The following is an 18,691-nucleotide window of genomic DNA, read 5'->3' on the forward strand; positions in this document are numbered from 1 at the left end:
GAAGGAGACCGAGCGGGGAGAAGAGACTGCCATTCTCTAAACAGGACCAGCCAAGGAAAACACAAGTTGGGCAGTGCCCTTTGTTTGCTTCTTTAGGGTGGATGTTAAAGAAATGATCCCAGTATCCCCCTCCTGCACTAGAACTGTAAGGCCCATCTAGAAGGCTCTCTAGAGTTGCTAATTTTGTTTGGAGGTATTCCTGGAGGTTTCATCACATGACAATCTCTACTTAATCTGTAATTCCTGGAGACTCAGGGCAATCCTGGAGGGTTGGCAACCCTTATTGGGAGTGATGAGCATTATATGCTTTGCGTGTGTATTCTGTTTTGGTGATTGTTAATAAATAGAGGTTAAGGATATTACTCCCAATAAGGCAGATGAAATTTTCCTGCTGGCCAGTCAGGATTGTGTCACAGCTTGGAGGAGGCTGAGCTGTGTCAGGGCCGAGGCAGAGCTCTGAGGCACACAGGAGAGACGTCAGCCTGCCCAGCCTCACCCGAGTTCTCCCCAGCTCCCATGTCAGCATGTCCCCAAACAGGAACAAACAACTGCCCCAGCAAGCATTGGCTTCTCAGCCTCCCTCCCCACACCCCTCCCACCTGAGGTTGCTCTCAGAGAAGAGGCCATGCACTGACTGAGCTGCGGGACTGAGGGGGGTGGCCATGGGGAGGGGAAGTAGCACCGGCCCAGTCTGGGGGGAGAGAGATCGCTCCTGCAGCCAGACACACGTTCTGCCACGCAGCAACACTGTCCACCCCACTGTCTCCCCCAGTCCCCAGGGCCAAACCTGAGTGGGCACACCAGCCAGTGGGGCGGCAAGCACTGCTCCTCCTCACCACTGCCATGGAGCCACTCCTGTCCCAGGAGCGTACCACCCTGGCCCCATGCCGCAGGGCGAAGCGGGTAAGAGGCACAGGGATTGGGCATGACACTGAGCCAGCCAGGCAGGGAGGTGGCAGCTGAGCATGGCCCAGACTCAGTGGACAACAGCTGCAGCAGGGATGGACGGTGTACACCACGAGAAAGTTCTTAGTGCCTCTGCCAGGGCTCACTCCAGTAGCTCTGCAGTGAGGCCCGAGGCCCACTCTCCATGGTCCCACATGATGGGCAGTTGTTTTCCTTGGGATAAAAGTAGTTCGGACCCCTTGTTACCTGCTCCTGGGATGGGAGCATGCAGATGGGCTGTGATAGCCCAATGTGCGCCATGCGCAGGTGGTGATTTTTTACCGTTGGAGCAAGATGATGGAGGGGATGCAGTCACTGGCACCTTGGCAGGGGGAGGGGCTGGATTTGGCAGACTCGCCCATCTCTTGTCAAAGGCTTTGTGCGGGGCCCTCCCCACATCGGGATTGGGGCAGCCGATTCCTTTCACCAGGGAATTCAGCTTCTCCAGGAAGGAGCCTGGGGCAAACTGGCCTGTTGGCAGAGAGATGAGGAGAATCATGCAAGGTGTCACGTCATCACTGGCTTCTGCTTCTACACTGGCACAGAGAACCGCCACCCCCACTTCCCCTCCTATCACCCCACCCCCCCGCGCCCTGACCCCTTCCTGCTCACCACCACAGCTCCTCCCCTGTCTCAATCACTCCAGAAGCCAATCTAACATAATGTTGGAGAATATGGCATGGCTCACTAGGGACACGCTGCCCTGGCTGGAAGAAAGCTTAGGAGAAACTGAAGCAGAGAGCGGAGAAGTGACTTGTCCACAGTCACACAATGAGTCTGCGCAGAGTCAGTCCTAGAACTCAGATGCCCAACTCCCTGCTCTATCCACTAGGACATGCTGCTCTTCCATGCTTTGTTCTCAAAAGATAAAGGGCATTACCTTCATTTGGCAGGCTGGCGGCCTCCATTGTCCCGTCTCGGGCGCTCTGCAGATGACTGGATGGTTGGTTTCCGACCACGGAGCTCGAAGCTGTAACAGCAAAATGTTACTCTGAGGGAGGCTGCTTCCCAGCAATGGGCAATACGCCCAGCTCCAGAATGCAGGAACCACTATGGAGCACAGCTGAGGTTTCCAATGGCCTCCAGGTCCCTGAGACTCATATCCAGCTTCTCATCCACTGTCACCCCCAGGTCCTTCTCTGCAGAACTGCTGCCCAGCCATTCGGTCCCTAGTGTGTAGCGGTGCATTGGATTCTTCCGTCCTAAGTGCAGGACTCTGCACTTGTCCTTGTTGAACCTCATCAGATTTCTTTTGGCCCAATCCTCCAATTTGTCTAGGTCCCTCTGTATCCTATCCCTACCCTCCAGCGTATCTACCACTCCTCCCAGTTTAGTGTCATCTACAAACTTGCTGAGGGTGCAATCCATACCATCCTCCAGATCATTAATGTGCAGAGCAGCTGCACAAGGGGATTCTCAGCAGACCACTTCCACTCACTTTTATGGTGCTAGAATAGCAGAAAGAGGCCTTGGCATAACAGAATCAGGTCCCCCAAATCTTGGGTGCTTAGTCAAGACTCTCCAGGTTTGCTTTCACCGGCCATGCCCTATAGACCAAGGCACAAGAGACTCAGGGCTTTTTTCTACCAGGGATGCAGGTTTGTCCTTTTTAAAAAACTTTAAAATATTGTTTTTAGAAGTTAATTTTAAAAATGTTTAACTGTATCTTGGGCCTTATCTAAGGGAGAAAGTTGCACTAGGTTAGTTTACAGTGTGATTATAAACCAGTACAAAAGGCAATGTGAATGGTTTAAACCAGGCTTATTTTGCTTTGGCTTAAATCAATTTGGAATCAAACAGGGGTGTTTTTGTAGTGGGGTCCTACAGGGATCTGTTCTTGGCCCTACACTATTTAACATTTCAACTACCTGAAAGGGGGTTCCAAAGAGGATGGCTCTAGACTGTTCTCAATGGTAGCAGATGACAGAACGAGGAGTAATGGTCTCAAGTTGCAGTGGGGGAGGTTTAGATTGGATATTAGGAAAAACTTTTTCACTAAGAGGGTGGTGAAACACTGGAATGCGTTACCTAGGGAGGTGGTAGAATCTCCTTCCTTAGAGGTTTTTAAGGTCAGGCTTGACAAAGCCCTGGCTGGGATGATTTAACTGGGAATTGGTCCTGCTTCGAGCAGGGGGTTGGACTAGATGACCTTCTGGGGTCCCTTCCAACCCTGATATTCTATGATTCTAAGAGGACACTGATACAGAGCCACTTTGGTAAGCTGGGCACAGTGTACATTTTAATATGGCCAAATGTAAATGTATACACCTAGGAACAAAGGCTATAGTAATGCTTATAGGATGGGGGCCTCTATCCTAGGAAGCAGTGACACTGAAAACAACTTGGGGGTCATGGTAGAGAACCGCAGAACATGAGCTCCCAGGATGACCAAAAGGACCAAGGCAATGTTTGGATGCACAAACAAGAGAATCTTCAGTAGGAGTAGAGAGGTTATTTTATCTCTGAATTTGGCACTGGTGACACCACTGCTGGAATCCTCTGTCCAGTTCTGGAGCCCACAATTCAACAAGGCTGTTGATAAATTGGAGACGGTTCAGAAAAGAGCCATGAGAATGATTAAAGGATTGGAAAATATGCCTGGTCTTTTAGCGATATGCTCAAGGAGCTCAATCTATTTAGCCTAACAAAGAGAGGTGACTTGATCACAATCTGTAATTACCTACACGGGGAACAAATGTTTGATCAATCTAACAGACAAAGTTAACACAATCCAATGGCTGGAAGTTGAAGCTAGACCAATTCTGACTTGAAATAAGGTGAAAAATTCTAAATGAGGATGATCAGCCTTCCAAACAATTTACCAAGAGTTGTGGGGGATTCTGCATCACTGGCAAGTTTTAAAACAAGACTAGATGTTTTTCCAGAAGATCTGCTCTAGTTCAAATAGGAATTAAATTCAGGGAAGACCTACGCCCTGTGTTATACAGGAGACAAGACTAGATGATCACAGTGATCCCTTCCAGCCAGTTAGAATCTATTATATGAGCTGCTTTATCAGAAATCAGAACATCCACACCCATTAGCTAGTTTAAAATTACACCTTAAATTGAATAGATGCTGCTTTCTCATGCGGACAAGGCCTAATATAGCATCAGCCAGCTCCACGGAAGGCTCACAGCCATGGAAACTTATCTCCAGACAACTACCAGCAAACAAGTATGATCCCCTGCCAAGAGTCTTCCCCAGAAACTGATTTTGGTGGAAGGGGGGGGCAACTTTAACCATGATTCCAGGAGCTACTTTGGCACATGAAAACTTTTTTAGCAGATAACTTAGAAATTAGCTGACAGAAGCACTGTATCTAATTTCTATATAGAGAAAGCGCTCTCTCTCTCTCTCTAACACCAGTTAAAGCCATATTTTAAATTTATATGTAAAATTAGAACAATCGGGACATAATCCAGCAAGATATTCCCAATCCCAAACCATACAAATGAGTCAAACCAATGGCCCATTTAGCCCAGTATCCTGTCTTCTGACAGTCAATGGCAGATGCTTCAGAGAAAATGAACAGAACAGGGAATCATCAAGTGATCCATCCCCTGTTGTCCACTCCCAGCTTCTGGCAAAGAGAGGCTAAGGGACACTGTCACAGTCAGAACATGGGGTTGCAACCCTGACCATCCTGGCTAACAGCCACTGTTGGACCTCTCCTTCATGAATTTATCTAATCCTTTTTTTAACCCTATTATAGTTTTGGTCTTCACAACATCCCCTGGCAACGCGTTCCACAGGTTGACAGTGCATTATGGGAAGAAACACTTCCTCTTGTTTGTTTTAAACCTGCTCCCTGTTAATTTCATTGTGTGACCCTGGTTCTTGCATTATGTATAAATAACATTTCCTTATTCACTTTCTCCACAGCAGTCAACATTTTATAGACCTCTATCATATCCCCCCTTAGTTGTCTCTTTTCCAAGCTGACCTGTACTCCAAACTGTATCACAGAATCTCTATGGATAGTAATTCCACGTGCGAATAATAATATAGCAGTAGGGACATACTACCAACCGCCTGACCAGGATGGCGATAATGACTGCAAAATGCTCAGAGAGATGAGAGAAGCTATAAAAATAAAAACCTTAATACTAATGGGGGATTTCAACTATCCCCATATTGACTGGGTTCATGTCACCTCAGGATGGGATGCAGAGATAAAGTTTCTTGACACCTTAAATGACTGATTCTGGGAGCAGCTAGACCTGGAACCCACCAGAGGAGAGGCAAGTCTTGATTAAGTCCTAAATGGATCAAGGATTTGGTCCAAGAAGTGAATATAGCTGGACCGCTTGGTAATAGTTACCATAACTTAATTAAATTTAACATCCCTGTAGTGGGGAAATCACCATAGCAGCCCAACACTGTAGCATTTAATTTCAGAAAGGGGGACTACACAAAAATGAGGAAGTTAAACAGAAATTAAAAAGTACAGCACCAAAAGTGAAATCCCTGCAACCTGCATGGAAACTTTTTAAAGACACCATAATAGACACTCAACTTAAACGTATACCCCAGATTAAAAAACATAGTAAGAGAACCAAAAAAAGTGCCACCATCGCTAAACAAAGTAAAAGAAGCAGTGAGAGACAAAAAGGCATCCTTTGAAACGTAGAAGTTAAATCCTAGCATGGAAAAATAGAAAAGAGCATAAACTCTGGCAAGTGAAGTATAAAAATATAATCATTAGGAAGGCCAAAAAGAATTTGAAGAACAGCTAGCCAAAGACTCCAAAAGTAATAACAAAAAGCTTTTAAGTACATCAGAAGCAAAAACCCTGCTAAACCACCAGTGGACGATCGAGATGCTAAAGGAGCACTCAAGGATGATAAGGCCATTGTGGAGAAACTAAATGAATTCTTTGCATCGCTCTTCACAGCTGAGGATGTGAGGGAGATTCCCAAATCTGAGCCATTCTTTTAGGTGACAAATATGAGGAACTGTCCCAGATTGAGGTGTCATTAGAGGTGGTTTTGGAACAAATTGATAAATTAAACAGTAATAAGTCACCAGGAGCAGATGATATTCACCCAAGAGTTCTGAAGGAACTCAAATGTGAAATTGCAAAACTATTAACTGTGGTTTGTAACCTATCATTTAAATCAGCTTCTGTACCAAGTGACAGGAGGACAGCTAATGTGATGCCAAATTTTAAAAAGGGCTCCAGAGGTGATCCTGTCAATTATAGGCCAAAAAGCTTGACTTCAGTACCAGGCAAACTGGTTGAAACTATAATAAAGAACGGAATTGTCAGACACATAGATGAACATAATTTGTTGGGGGAAGAGTCAGCATGGTTTTTGTAAAGGGAAATCATGCCTCACCAATCTACTAGAATTCTCCGAGGGGGTCAACAAGCATGTGGACAAGGGGGATCTGATGGATATAGTGTACTTAAATGTTCAGAAAGCCTTTGACAAGGTCCCTCACCAAAGGCTCTTAAGCAAAGTAAGCTGCCTTGGGATAAGAGGGAGGGTCCTCTCATGGACTGGTTAAAAGACAGGAAACAAAGGGAAGGAATAAATGGTCAGTTTTCAGAATGGAGAGAGGTAAATAGTAGTGTCCCTCAGGAGTCTGTACTGGGACCAGTCCTATTCAACATATTCATAAATGACCTGGAAAAGGGGGTAAACAGCAAAGTGGCAAAATTTGCAGATGATACAAAAACTACTCAAGATAGTTAAGTCCAAAGCAGACTGCGAAGAGCTACAAAGGGGTCTCACAAAACAGGGTGATTGGACAATCAAATTGAAGATGAAATTCAATGTTGATAAATGCAAAGTAATGCACATTGGAAAACATAACCCCAACTGCACATATAAAATCATGGGGTCTAAACTAGCTATTACCACTCAAGAGAGAGATCTTGGAGTCATTGTGGACAGTTCTCTGAAAACATCCACTCAATGTGCAGCAGCAGTCAAAAAAGCTAACAATGTTAGGAACCTTTAGGAAAGGGATAGATAATACAACAGAAAATATCATAATGCCTCTTTATAAATCCATGGTACGCCCACATCTTGAATACTGTGGGCTCATCTGGTTGCTCCATCTCAAAAAAGATATATTAGAAATGGAAAAGGTACAAAGAAGGGCAACAAAATTGATTAGAAGCATTTGTGTTTTCTGATTAAGAATCAGAGCTATGTACAATGACTTCCTCTGATTTCCATCAAGATCAACTGAAATGTCTAACTGACTGTTACTCTGAAAATAAAACAGATCAGCTTTGTGGGAGAGTTAAGGAGATCAGCACTCAACAGGTCTCTTCTCCCAGAAACTGCTCTCTCCTGCCTCTCAGCTGGGTGACAAGGAGCTATTTACACTCATGAAGTGCTTTGAGAGCCGTTTGTACCTCTGCTGGGCGCACAGGCTCTCAGCCACCCAGCTGCAGGGGGCACTTGGGAACCTCATCAGTCTCACCCTGTGCAGGGGTGCAGAGCAACGCTGACAGCTCTCCGGCTCCAGGACACGGAGCAGCCGCGGCCCACACAGCCGGGGAATTTACATTTCCTGGGGCCCAGGGGGGAGCTGTTGATCCAACTCCCGGGGGCCAGCCCTGTCAGCCACCAGCAACTTCTTACTCAGACCCCAGCTACCGGCTGCGGATTCCTCTGAGCGCAGAGCAACAGTTAGTTTTCCTGTTTGCACTCCACTGTGGTTAGAAACGGTGGGGGAGAAGCCCCCCGCCCACCTGACCTCCCTAAATGGTACCCCAGGCTGTTCCAATCTCCAGGTGTGTGTTGGAAAACGACTACATTGGCAACAGACCAGCGGGGAGTGGGTGGGAATGGGGGAGTTCAGGTAGGAAAAGCTAGTTCCCTGAAGGGATCACTTCAAACCTACTTGTTACCATAGGTGCTGGAACTAGGCGTGCTGCTGCACGCTCTGGCTTGAAGTGGTTTCCATCATAGACAGGGTTTACAGTTTGTTCAATGGCTCTCAGCACCCTCCCCTGTAAAAACTGTTCCAGCACCTCTGTTTGTTACCATTTGGATACTAATGACATGAAGCCATGTCTACACAGGGACAGGAAAGTTAAGGCACATCAACTTCAGATGTGAAGTCAAAGCACAAAAGTTAAAACTGAGTCACATCCTCGTGGCGGTTTGTCTCTCTCATCCTGAAGTTAAGCGCCAAGGAGGAGAATTAAGTTATGGCAAACTAAGGCCACTTAACTCCTGCTTTCTCTCAGGAGTAAACATGCTTTAATTTAAGGATCGTCCACATGGTGCTGCAGTGCATAAATGATAGCGCACAGTAACATGTTATGCTCTAACTGCCACCGGTAGACTCTGCTGGCACTGACTAAATGTGCTGTGTAGTCCCATTTCGAGAAGGACTATGTTAATGCATGGTGGATGCCTTTTAGTTCATAGATTCATAGATATTTAGGCCAGAAGGGACCATTATGATCATCTAGTCTGACCTCCTGCACAATGCAGGCCACAGAATTTCACCCACCACTCCTAAAAAAGACCTCACACCTATATCTGTGCTATTGAAGTCCTCAAATTGTAGTTTGAAGACCTCAAGGAGCAGAGAATCCTCCAGCAAGTGACCCGTGCCCCATGCTACAGAGGAAGGCGAAAAACCTCTAGGGCCTTCCAATCTGCCCTGGAGGAAAATTCCTTCCCGACCCCAAATATGGCGATCAGCTAAACCCTGAGCATATGGGCAAGATTCATCAGCCAGATACTACAGAAAATTCTTTCCCGGGTAACTTGGATCTTACCCCATCTAAAAACCCATCACAGGCCATTGGGCCTATTTACCATGAATATTTAATTACCAAAACCATGTTATCCCATCATACCATCTCCTCCATAAACTTATCGAGTTTAATCTTAAAGCAAGATAGATCTTTTGCCCCCACTACTTCCCTCGGAAGGCTATTCCAAAACTTCACTCCTCTGATGGTTAGAAACCTTCGTCTAATTTCTAATCTAAATTTCCTAGTGGCCAGTTTATATCCATTTGTTCTTGTGTCCACATTGGTACTGAGTTTAAATAATTCCTCTCCCTCTCTGGTATTTATCCCTCTGATATATTTATAGAGAGCAATCATATCTCCCCTCAACCTTCTTTTAGTTAGGCTAAACAAGCCAAGCTCCCTGAGTCTCCTTTCATAAGACAAGTTTTCCATTCCTCGGATCATCCTAGTAGCCCTTCTCTGTACCTGTTCCAGTTTGAATTCATCCTTCTTAAACATGGGAGACCAGAACTGCACACAGTATTCCAGGTGAGGTCTCACCAGTGCCTTATATAACGGTACTAAAACCTCCTTATCCCTACTGGAAATACCTCTCCTGATGCATCCCAAGACGACATTAGCTTTTTTCACAGCCATATCACATTGGCAGCTCATAGTCATCCTATGATCAACCAATACTCCAAGGTCCTTTTCCTCCTCCGTTACTTCTAGTTGATGCGTCCCTAGCTTATAACTAAAATTCTTGTTATTAATCCCTAAATGCATGACCTTACACTTCTCACTATTAAATTTCATCCTATTCCTATTACTCCAGTTTACAAGGTCATCCAGATCCTCCTGTAGGGTATCCCTGTCCTTCTCTAAATTAGCAATACCTCCCAGCTTTGTATCATCTGCAAACTTTATTAGCACACTCCCACTTTTTGTGCCCAGGTCAGTAATAAAAAGATTAAATAAGATTGGTCCCAAAACTGATCCTTGAGGAACTCCACTGGTAACCTCCCTCCAACTTGACAGTTCACCTTTCAGTAGGACCCGTTGTAGTCTCCCCTTTAACCAATTCCCTATCCACCTTTCAATTTTCCTATTGATGCCCATCTTATCCAATTTAACTAATAATTCCCCATGTGGCACAGTATCAAACGCCTTACTAAAATCTAAGTAAATTAGATCCACTGCGTTTCCTTTATCTAAAAAATCTGTTACTCTCTCAAAGAAGGAGATCAGGTTGGTTTGGCACGATCTACCTTTTGTAAAACCATGTTGTATTTTGTCCCATTTACCATTGACTTCAATGTCCTTAACTACCTTCTCCTTCAAAATTTTTTCCAAGACCTTGCATACTACAGATGTCAAACTAACAGGCCTATAATTACTTGGATCACTTTTTTTCCCTTTCTTAAAAATAGGAACTATGTTAGCAATTCTCCAATCATACGGTACAACCCCTGAGTTTACAGATTCATTAAAAATTCTTGCTAATGGGCTTGCAATTTCTTGTGCCAATTCTTTTAATATTCTTGGATGAAGATTATCTGGGCCCCCCGATTTAGTCCCATTAAGCTGTTTGAGTTTCGCTTCTACCTCAGATATGGTGATGTCTACCTCCATATCCTCATTCCCATTTATCATGCTACCATTATCCCTAAGATCCTCTTTAGTCTTATTAAAGACTGAGGCAAAGTATTTGTTTAGATATTGGGCCATGCCTAGATTATCCTTGACCTCCACTCCATCCTCAGTTTTTAGCGGTCCCACTTCTTCTTTCTTTGTTTTCTTCCTATTTATATGACTATAGAACCTTTTACTATTGGTTTTAATTCCCTTTGCAAGGTCCAACTCTACTTGACTTTTAGCCTGTCTCACTTTATCCCTACATATTCTGACCTCAATAAGGTAGCTTTCCTTACTGATCCCTCCCTTCTTCCACTCCCTATATGCTTTCTGCTTTTTCTTAATTACCTCTCTAAGATGCTTGCTCATCCAGCTTGGTCTACAACTCCTGCCTATGAATTTTTTCCCCTTTCTTGGGATGCAGGCTTCCGATAGCTTCTGCAGCTTTAATTTAAAATAATCCCAGGACTCCTCTACCTTTAAACCCATAAATTCTTCAGTCCAATCCACTTCCCTAACTAATTTCCTTAATTTTTGAAAGTCAGCCCTTTTGAAATCAAAAACCCTAGTTGCAGATTTATTTTTGTTAATCCTTCCATTCAGTTTGAACTGAATTAGCTCATGATCACTTGAGCCAAGATTATCCCCTACAACCATTTCCTCTATGAGGTCCTCATTACTCACCAAGACCAAATCTAAAATGGCATCCCCTCTAGTCGGTTCAGCAACTACTTGCTGAAGGAATCCATCAGCTATCGCATCTAGGAAAATCTGAGCCCTATTATTATTACTAGCACTCGTCCTCCAGTCTATATCTGGGAAGTTAAAGTCTCCCATGATCACACAGTTTCCATTAGTATTTACTTTATTAAAAACATTAAAAAGGGCTCTATCCATATCCAAATTAGATCCCGGCGGTCTATAGCACACCCCAAGCACTATCCCAGGGGAGGCTCTAATAGTTTTCTTCCCCAATTTAATTGTTGCCCAGACAGACTCAGTCATATCCATTTCATCGCTTCTTATTTCTTTACATTCTATCTCATCATTGATATACAGTGCTACTCCACCACCTTTACCTTTATTTCGGTCTTTCCAAAACAGCACATACCCTTCAATACCTGTAGCCCAGTCATGACTACTATTCCACCAGGTCTCTGTTATACCTATAATATCTGGTTTCACTTCCTGCACCAGTAACTCTAGTTCCTCCATTTTGTTACCTAGGCTCCTTGCATTAGTGTACAAACATCTTAATTTTTGCTGTTTGGCCTCACTCACATTCTGTACCCTATTAGGCACGGTTATTTTACTACCAGTATAACCTATTAGACTTGTATCTACACTGCCCTTCCTCCTACCTACAGCTGTATCCACTCTTACTTCATTTTCTTTCCACTCTATGCTAAATTCTGGCGTGGAGATTACCTGGACATCTCCCAACCATCTCCCCCAAATTCCTAGTTTAAAGCTCTCTTAATCAGTTGTGCCAGCCTCCATCCTAGAAGTCTATTTCCTTCCCTACTCAGATGAAGTCCATCCCGAGAGAACTGTCCTCTATCCATGAATGCCTCCCAATGGCCATACATCCCAAAGCCCTCCTTATAGCACCACTGCCTAAGCCATCTATTGATAGTCATAATCTTGTCACACCTTTGTTGCCCTTCTCTAGGCCTAGGTAGGGAGCGTCGAATCGTGGAAGTCAACGAATGGCTACGCAGATGGTGTCGGAGAGAAGGCTTTGGTTTCTTTGACCATGGGATGGTGTTCCATGAAGGAGGAGTGCTGGGTAGAGACGGGCTCCATCTTACGAAGAGAGGGAAGAGCATCTTTGCCAGCAGGCTGGCTAACCTAGTGAGGAGGGCTTTAAACTAGGTTCACCGGGGGAAGGAGACCAAAGCCCTGAGGTAAGGGGGAAAGCGGGATACCGGGAGGCAGCACAGGCAGGAATGTCTGTGAGGGGAGGGCTCCTGCCTCATACTGGCAATGAGGGGCGATCAACAGGTTATCTCAAGTGCTTATATACAAATGCACAAAGCCTTGGAAACAAGCAGGGAGAACTGGAGGTCCTGGTGATGTCAAGGAACTATGACGTGATCGGAATAACAGAGACTTGGTGGGATAACTCATATGACTGGAGTACTGTCATGGATGGTTATAAACTGTTCAGGAAGGACAGGCAGGGCAGAAAAGGTGGGGGAGTAGCACTGTATGTAAGGGAGCAGTATGACTGCTCAGAGCTCCGGTACGAAACTGCAGAAAAACCTGAGTGTCTCTGGATTAAGTTTAGAAGTGTGTGCAACAAGAGTGATGTAGTGGTGGGAGTCTGCTATAGACCACCGGACCAGGGGGATGAGGTGGATGAGGCTTTCTTCCGGCAGCTCACGGAAGCTACTAGATCGCATGCCCTGATTCTCATGGGTGACTTTAATTTTCCTGATATCTGCTGGGAGAGCAATACAGCGGTGCATAGACAATCCAGGAAGTTTTTGGAAAGCGTAGGGGACAATTTCCTGGCGCAAGTGCTAGAGGAGCCAACTAGGGGGGGTGCTTTTCTTGACCTGCTGCTCACAAACCGGGTAGAATTAGTGGGGGAAGCAAAAGTGGATGGGAATCTGGGAGGCAGTGACCATGAGTTGGTTGAGTTCAGGATCCTGACGCAGGGAACAAAGGTAAGCAGCAGGATACGGACCCTGGACTTCAGGAAAGCAGACTTCGACTCCCTCAGGGAACGGATGGCCAGGATCCCCTGGGGGACTAACTTGAAGGGGAAAGGAGTCCAGGAGAGCTGGCTGTATTTCAAGGAATCCCTGTTGAGGTTACAGGGACAAACCATCCCGATGAGTCGAAAGAATAGTAAATATGGCAGGCGACCAACTTGGCTTAATGGTGAAATCCTAGCGGATCTTAAACATAAAAAAGAAGCTTACAAGAAGTGGAAGGTTGGACATATGACCAGGGAAGAGTATAAAAATATTGCTCGGGCATGTAGGAATGTTATCAGGAGGGCCAAATCGCACCTGGAGCTGCAGCTAGCCAGAGATGTCAAGAGTAACAAGAAGGGTTTCTTCAGGTATGTTGGCAACAAGAAGAAAGCCAAGGAAAGTGTGGGCCCCTTACTGAATGAGGGAGGCAACCTAGTGACAGAGGATGTGGAAAAAGCTAATGTACTCAATGCTTTTTTTGCCTCTGTTTTCACTAACAAGGTCAGCTCCCAGACTGCTGCGCTGGGCATCACAAAATGCGGAAGAGATGGCCAGCCCTCTGTGGAGATAGAGGCGGTTAGGGACTATTTAGAAAAGCTGGACGTGCACAAGTCCATGGGGCCGGACGAGTTGCATCCGAGAGTGCTGAAGGAATTGGCGGCTGTGATTGCAGAGCCACTGGCCATTATCTTTGAAAACTCGTGGCGAACCGGGGAAGTCCCGGATGACTGGAAAAAGGCTAATGTAGTGCCAATCTTTAAAAAAGGGAAGAAGGAAGATCCTGGGAACTACAGGCCAGTCAGCCTCACCTCAGTCCCTGGAAAAATCATGGAGCAGGTCCTCAAAGAATCAATCCTGAAGCACTTGCATGAGAGGAAAGTGATCAGGAACAGCCAGCATGGATTCACCAAGGGAAGGTCATGCCTGACTAATCTAATCGCCTTTTATGATGAGATTACTGGTTCTGTGGATGAAGGGAAAGCAGTGGATGTATTGTTTCTTGACTTTAGCAAAGCTTTTGACACGGTCTCCCATAGTATTCTTGTCAGCAAGTTAAGGAAGTATGGGCTGGATGAATGCACTATAAGGTGGGTAGAAAGCTGGCTAAATTGTCGGGCTCAACGGGTAGTGATCAATGGCTCCATGTCTAGTTGGCAGCCGGTATCAAGTGGAGTGCCCCAAGGGTCGGTCCTGGGGCCGGTTTTATTCAATATCTTCATAAATGATCTGGAGGATGGTGTGGATTGCACTCTCAGCAAATTTGCGGATGATACTAAACTGGGAGGAGTGGTAGATACGCTGGAGGGGAGGGATAGGATACAGAAGGACCTAGACCAATTGGAAGATTGGGCCAAAAGGAATCTGATGAGGTTCAATAAGGATAAGTGCAGGGTCCTGCACTTAGGACGGAAGAACCCAATGCACAGCTACAGACTAGGGACCAAATGGCTAGGCAGCAGTTCTGCGGAAAAGGACCTAGGGGTGACAGTGGACGAGAAGCTGGATATGAGTCAGCAGTGTGCCCTTGTTGCCAAGAAGGCCAATGGCATTTTGGGATGTATAAGTAGGGGCATAGCGAGCAGATCGAGGGACGTGATCGTTCCCCTCTATTCGACATTGGTGAGGCCTCATCTGGAGTACTGTGTCCAGTTTTGGGCCCCACACTTCAAGAAGGATGTGGATAAATTGGAGAGAGTCCAGCGAAGGGCAACAAAAATGATTAGGGGACTGGAACACATGAGTTATGAGGAGAGGCTGAGGGAGCTGGGATTGTTTAGCCTGCAGAAGAGAAGAATGAGGGGGGATTTGATAGCTGCTTTCAACTACCTGAAAGGGGGTTCCAAAGAGGATGGCTCTAGACTGTTCTCAATGGTAGCAGATGACAGAACGAGGAGTAATGGTCTCAAGTTGCAGTGGGGGAGGTTTAGATTGGATATTAGGAAAAACTTTTTCACTAAGAGGGTGGTGAAACACTGGAATGCGTTACCTAGGGAGGTGGTAGAATCTCCTTCCTTAGAGGTTTTTAAGGTCAGGCTTGACAAAGCCCTGGCTGGGATGATTTAACTGGGAATTGGTCCTGCTTTGAGCAGGGGGTTGGACTAGATGACCTTCTGGGGTCCCTTCCAACCCTGATATTCTATGATTCTATGATTCTATGATTCTCTAGGAACAGGCAGAATCCCACTAAAGATCACCTGAGCCTCAATTTCCTTAAGTGTCCTCCCCAGCCTAGCATAGTCTCCCTTAATACTTTCCAGCAAGAATCTAGCCGTATCATTTGTTCCCACATGAAAGATAATTAGGGGATTCTTTCCCGCTCCCTTTAGAATCCTTTTCAACCTCAGGTCTACATCCCGTATCTTAGCACCTGGAAGACAGCACACCCTCCTATTTTCTGGATCAGCTCTGGTTACAGGCCTATCTATTCTTCTCAGTAAAGAGTCCCCAATCACATAGACCTGCCTTTTCCTAGTGACGGTGCTATTCTCCAGTCTATCCCCTGTTCCCTCTGGCTGCAAGTTCTTTCCATTCCCATTCTCCCTTGTAATCCTTTTTAACCCATCCTGTATCCTCCTGGGGCTCATATTTGGTGTAATCTCCATTAACTCTTCCCCTTTTCCTATAGGACTAACCGCTCTTCTCTTCTTCCTTGCCCTGTCACCTTCAGTGACTACCTGCTGAGCCCCTTCTTCATTTTCCAACTCTGCAAACCTATTCTGAAGCTCTATTTCTCCTTCACTAGCCCGTCTTTTCCTCTGCCTAGTTCTTTTAGTCACATGCTTCCACTGACCACTTTCCTCACCCAGTCTCCCCTCAGAATTCCCTAGTCCTGCTTCCATCTGCAAGTCTGAGCTTTTCCCTTCAGATACCTCATGTCTTTGCTCCATAATCTGCTCAAACCCCTTCCTAAACTCTACCAGACTTTCCACCTGCATCTCCAAACCTCTGATCTTTTCCTCCATCAGCTCTATCAGACGGCATTTCATGCAGACAAAACTCTTACCAGGTGCCCCCTCCAGGATCATGTACATACCACAGCTTCCACATCCAGTCATCTTCATTGTGTCATCTGCTACATGGGTCACTCCCACTGCCACCTCTGAATCTGTCATAGCCTTCCCACCTAAATCCTGTTAATCTGGGAAACACAAACCACACCAAAACACCACCACCCACAGCAAAACCAAACCCCACACAAGCACCACAAGACAAACTCCCCTTTCAAACTCCCACTCAAACTCCCCTGTTTACAGCTCTGTTTGCTAGCTCTAGTTCACGCCAGCCAGGTCTACATGGGGCAGTCAGAACTCTACAGGTCAGCATGGGCTAAAATTCATGGCCCCTGGTGCCAGATAGACAAGTCCCACTCACACTGACTTCACCCTTCAGGTGACTGGCCTTAACTTTCCAAGCGTCCAAGCCCTATGCAAGGCAGCCTCAGAAAAGCAGCTAAACCTTCCCCTGCAACTCCCCTAATCTCACAAATGCATCAGGCCTAGCTTGGTTCACAGGATGGAGACCTGTACGAACATCCTACATGTATATGTACGGAACACCTTCAACCCAGGTACCATGAACATAAGCTGATATGCAAACTTTGAGCGGAGATCACTTATCCACCATGACAATCCAGCCACTGCTGGGGTGGAACGTGGCAGCTCTTGAGTTTATCATCATTATGCAGTCCAGAGAACACAATCGTTTACAACAGGAAGACAGAGAGAACAGGAGATAAAACCACAACAGCAGAACACAGCATGGCTACGTTCACATTAGCCAGTTGTCTGACTAGAAATACCCAGCACAATGGGACCCCAACCGGGGCATTTCAGCACTAAAATTTACTAGCAGTAAATGTTCTACCATATGAACTTGGAATGAGAGGATCCCACTTTATCAATCTCACATCAAGACGTCTTGGCCCACCAGGCTTTGTTACTTAAAAATTAGAATTGGAGGCGAGGTTAAATGAGACAGGCAGTAGATCTCTAAACATGAATTTTGCTGTTTTTTTAAACATAACACATTAATGTTATTACTGCTAATTTTCAAAGGAACATCTCCGTGCCCAAGGGCAGTGTTTTTCAAAGTACTGGCTATGTAAGGCACTGAGTCGCCTTGCTCAGCACCCAGGGACCCTAGCGGCTCTGGTCAGCACCGCCGACTGGGACATAAGAAGTCCCATCAGCGGTGCTGCCTGGCTAAGGCAGGCGAGTGCCTACCTGTTCTGACACCACGCTGCACCCCGGAAGCGGCCAGCAGCGGGTCCAGCTTCTAGGCAGGGAGGCGACGGGGCTCTGCTGTGTGGAGATGCTTGCACGCCTCTGCCTAGGAGCCGAGCCTGCTGTTGGCCGCTTCCGGGGCACAGTGTGGTCCATGGTGCCAGGACAGGCAAAAAGCCTGCCTCTGCACCCCAGCTGTGCTACTGAATGGGAGCTGCCAGGGTAAATCCGTGCCCCAACCTTGTGCCCCCCCAAACACGGAACCTGTTCCTGAGCCCCAAACCCCTCATCCCCGGCCCCACCCCAGAGCCTGCACCTCCAGCCCAGAGCCCTGACCCCCTTCTACACCCAACCCCCCCAAAACCCAGAACCCCTTCCTGCACCCTAAACCCCTCATCCTCATCCCCACCCCAGAGCCTGCACCCCCAGCCCAGACCCCCTCCTGCAACCCAACCCCAGCCCTCCCAAATCCAGAACCCCTTCCTGCACCCCAATACCCTCATCTACATCCCCACCCCACAGCCTGCACCCCCAGTCCAGAGCCCTGACCCACTCCTTCACCCCAACCCCCTGCCCCAGCCCAGAGCACCCCCCGCAAACCCCTCATCCCCAGCTCCATTGGGTCGCGGACTTCAACAACTTTCTTAAACTGGGTCCCCTGAAAAAAAAGTTTGAAAACCCCCGAGCTAGTGTAGATGAGGCTCCAGTGTCTACCCCTGCCCACAGCAGCTCTTCCTCCACTGCAGTGGGAACAGAGCTTACTGCCATCTGGGGCAAACACTGCCCCCACCCACACCCGGGCAGGCAAGGGGCATTCTCCCCTTTTGTCCACGCCAGCGGGAAGGAAAGGTCTCCCTCGCCTCTCTCCAGCTGCGGCCCAGATGTGTTTCTTACCCAGTCACCCCCGGAGAGACTCTCAGGGCTTGTCTACACGAGGCGGAGGTACAGCCAGGGCAGGAATGACCGCAGCGCTCGCAGCCCCTTCGCTGGGGGGGGCCCTGACAGCTGGGTCCCCCCGCCCCAGCCCTAGTGGCCGCTCTCCCGCCCAGGCGCCCCGCAGCCGCACGTGTCTCTCCGCGCCCCCGCCAGGCGGGAAGGCTCCGGCGGCGTGGCCCGGGGCGGGGGCGCCGGAGCGGGACACTCACCCCACGCGGCAGCCGCTCTCCCGGGCAGGGTCACAAAGCGCGGCGCGCCTCGCCCGATCCGAATCTGCCGCGGGCAGAGCCGCGCAGGCGCAGTAACAGCTGCCGAAGCGGCGGCCCGGACCTTCCCCACCCCCTGCTCAGCTACCAGCTGTGGCTGCTCCACGTGGGACGGGACGGAAGGGGGCGGGGCCTCTGGTATTGGCAGCTGGGGGTACCGTACAGAGGGTGGGAGACAGTTTCGGGTACAGAGGAGGAGAGTGGGGGCACCGCACAGAGCGGGGGGAGAGTTTGGGGTACAGAGGAGGGGTTGGGGGCAGCCTGGAGAGT

The 18,691-nt window shown here is 47.4% G+C and overlaps 1 long non-coding RNA gene across 1 annotated transcript; it reads right to left on the minus strand.

Moving 5' to 3' along the window:
- Window positions 1-1,250: 1,250 nt before the first annotated feature.
- Window positions 1,251-18,378, minus strand: LOC144929884 (uncharacterized). Its single transcript, XR_013634996.1, has 3 exons — window positions 18,114-18,378; window positions 1,826-1,915; window positions 1,251-1,416 (listed from the first exon to the last, which is right to left on the minus strand). It is a non-coding gene; the product is annotated as an uncharacterized LOC144929884 (long non-coding RNA).
- Window positions 18,379-18,691: the final 313 nt, after the last annotated feature.

The sequence above is a fragment of the Lepidochelys kempii genome, chromosome 24 (genome assembly GCF_965140285.1).
Source record: "Lepidochelys kempii isolate rLepKem1 chromosome 24, rLepKem1.hap1, whole genome shotgun sequence".
In the NCBI taxonomy this organism is placed as follows: Eukaryota; Metazoa; Chordata; order Testudines; family Cheloniidae; genus Lepidochelys; species Lepidochelys kempii.